A 3,275-nucleotide genomic window follows, 5' to 3' on the forward strand; every position below is an offset into this window, starting at 1 on the left:
GTGTCTGACATTGTTTGAGAAACACTGAAATAGACCATGTTCTGGGTCTATTAAAATGAGACATTGCCAATTTATTGCTAAAAGAGAATTAATTGGAAAGACATCTCCCCAATGTATTTTATTTGGATTGTAAGATTTTCTGTTTGTCTGCTTGTTTGGTTAACTAGTCAGTGAAAGAGCTGATTAGCAGAGAAAGGCCCTCCTAAATCTTGGGTGAGAGTCTTCCGGGGTTCTTTGGGGTTAGAGGAATCTTGAAACTATGGATTACCCATATATGCTTTGAGACATGCTTCAGATGCTTGGAAACTGCAAATACCCTAAAACTTGGATGTATTACAGAACAGACCTATGGCCAATGGTGACAGAGTCTTCATAGAACTATGCTTTGTGGAGTTGTGGGAAAACCTTTCGACTGTTTTGGCTATACTATTCAGTACGGCTATATAAATGTGCTTTTGAATACGTTGGTGGTGGTGTCGTGTTCTGGACCATCAGTGGAGCCTATAATTCAAAATTTTGATATTATTTTTGCAGAAAATCATAGTTGACATTTTTATGGTATCCAAACAGGTGACACTGATTGCAAAAGGCCCAAGTGATCTAAAATAAAATATTTGTAAAAGAGTAATTGGTTTGGATGGAGACAAAATGCTTACCATTAGTCCATCAGATTTCTTTAAAAGCTATAGTTATGTGCTAGTAGGTCATGTTTAGTTAGAAGGTGACAAGTCTACAGAATTCTACAGATTCCAGTACTATGGACCTATTCCATATGGACTAATAAGAGGATGTATCTTCTTTAAGATTTGACTTTGAGTAATTTTGGATTTCTATGTGATAGCCCTAATGGTAACAGATTTTCTGATGATTAGCAAGCATTTATTATTTTGATTACTGTCTTCTGTACAACTGAATTTATTATTATTATTATTATTATTTTGCAACAGAGACAGAGAGAGAGGGACAGATAGGGTCAGACAGGCAGGAAGGGAGAGAGGCGAGAAGCATCAACTCTTGTTGCGGCTCCTCAGCTGTTCATTGACTGCTTTCTCACATATGCTCCGATGGGGAAGGGGGGCTACAGCAGACCAAGTGACCCCTTGCTCAAGCCAGCGACCTTGGGCTCAAGCTGGTGAGCCTTGCTCAAACCAAATATGAGACCGCACTCAAGCCAGTGACCTTGGGGTTTCGAACCTGAGTCCTCTGTGTCCCAGTCCGATGCTCCATCCACTGTGCCACTGCCTGGTCAGGCTATATTTATTATTGCTACTGAAACCGTGTACTTACCAATAAACCATTTATTATTCAAACAAAAGAAAAAGCTGCTTAGCAAGCAGTTTCAGATTCTCAAAGTTTAGAGTGCTAAGTTTGATTTGTGAAACTGAAAAACTAAACACCTTCTCCCAAGTAAGCCATCCAGATCTTAGCTTGGCATATCCAGGACCTGCTCCTCACAGCCGACTATGTTATCCAAACATGGTTCTTTCTACAGCCATTTGAAAACTTGTATTTTTAAGGTGATAAGAAATGTATAATAATATTTAAATTTGATTTAAAGAAAGAGATTGGTCTTTCCAGGTCATGCTATATTAGCCATGATTATTTTAAAAACAGACACTTGCATGATTACCACATTTACTGTGATACAATATAGACCTATTTTAAACTTAAAGAGAACACTAATAGAGAGAGTAGGAATAAGCTTTCCATTGAGGTATCAGATGCAGAGTTTCAAACAGGCTTCAGATAAAAATAGATCACAATAAAATTTTAAAGCTTTGGTTCATCACACTTCTCTCGCTCGGGTCTAAGGATAAATAATAGACTCTGGAACAGTTGGACTACACATTAAAATGTTGCATTTATTTTTTTTCTGGGAAATAAGAAATTATACTGAGGATGCTGATAGTGGAGAGGGGAATTTGACACAATAGATGTTGCTGACATGAAAATTAGACATGCAGGTCGCTGCAGATCCACAAGCCCAGAGACATTATTCACATTATGACTTGTGTAAGTGACACACCCTGAAAGTTCTGCAGTGTGGTGGCTTTGGGAAGGAAATGCTCTGGAATTTTTTTCTCAGCTATCATGTACACGACCATCATTAGTTTATAATTATATTTTTTTTAATAAATTTTTATTAATGTTAATGGGATGACATTAATAAATCAGGGTACATATATTCAAAGAAAACATGTCTAGGTTATCTTGTCATTAAATTATGTTGCATACCCCTCGCCCATAGTCAGATTGTCCTCCGTCACCCTCTATCTAGTTTTCTGTGCCCCTCCCCCTCCCCCTAACTCTCTCCCTCCCTCCTCCTATGTCCTCCCTCCCCCCACCTCTGGTAACCACCACACTCTTGTCCATGTCTCTTAGTCTCGTTTTTGTGTTCCACCAATGTATGGAAGCATGTAGTTCTTGTTTTTTTCTGATTTACTTATTTCACTCCGTATAATGTTATCAAGATCCCACCATTTTGCTGTAAATGATCTGATGTCATCATTTCTTAAGGCTGAGTAGTATTCCATAGTGTATATGTGCCACATCTTCTTTATCCAGTCTTCTATTGAAGGGCTTTTTAGTTGTTTCCATGTCTTGGCCACTGTGAACAGTGCTGCAATGAACATGGGGCTACATGTGTCTTTACGTATCAATGTTTCTGAGGTTTTGGAGTATATACCCAGTAGAGGGATTGCTGGGTCATAAGGTAGTTCTATTTTCAGTTTTTTGAGGAACCACCATACTTTCCTCCATAATGGTTGTACTACTTTACAGTCCCACCAACAGTGGATGAGAGTTCCCTTTTCTCCGCAGCCTCTCCAACATTTGCTATTACCCGTCTTGTTGATAATAGCTAATCCAACAGGTGTGAGGTGGTATCTCATTGTAGTTTTGATTTGCATTTCTCTAATAACTAATGAAACTGAGCATCTTTTCATATATCTGTTGGCCATTTGTATTTCTTCCTGGGAGAAGTGTCTATTCATGTCCTCTTCCCATTTTTTTATTGGATTGTTTGTTTGTTTGTTGTTGAGTTTTATGAGTTCTTTGTAAATTTTGGATATTAGGCCCTTATCTGAGCTGTTGTTTGAAAATATCATTTCCCATTTAGTTGGCTGTCTGTTTATTTTGATATCAGTTTCTCTTGCTGAGCAAAAACTTTTTAGTCTGATGTAGTCCCATTCATTTATCTTTGCCTTCACTTCTCTTGCCATTGGAGTCAAGTTCATAAAATGTTCTTTAAAACCCAGATCCATGAGTTTAGTACC

At 38.0% G+C, this 3,275-nt stretch overlaps 1 pseudogene; it reads left to right on the top strand.

Moving 5' to 3' along the window:
- The first annotated feature begins 356 nt into the window (after positions 1-356).
- On the top strand, positions 357-872 carry LOC136381365 (mitochondrial inner membrane protease subunit 1 pseudogene; annotated as a pseudogene).
- The last annotated feature ends 2,403 nt before the right edge of the window (positions 873-3,275 follow it).

The sequence above is a fragment of the Saccopteryx leptura genome, chromosome 9 (genome assembly GCF_036850995.1).
Source record: "Saccopteryx leptura isolate mSacLep1 chromosome 9, mSacLep1_pri_phased_curated, whole genome shotgun sequence".
In the NCBI taxonomy this organism is placed as follows: domain Eukaryota; kingdom Metazoa; phylum Chordata; class Mammalia; order Chiroptera; family Emballonuridae; genus Saccopteryx; species Saccopteryx leptura.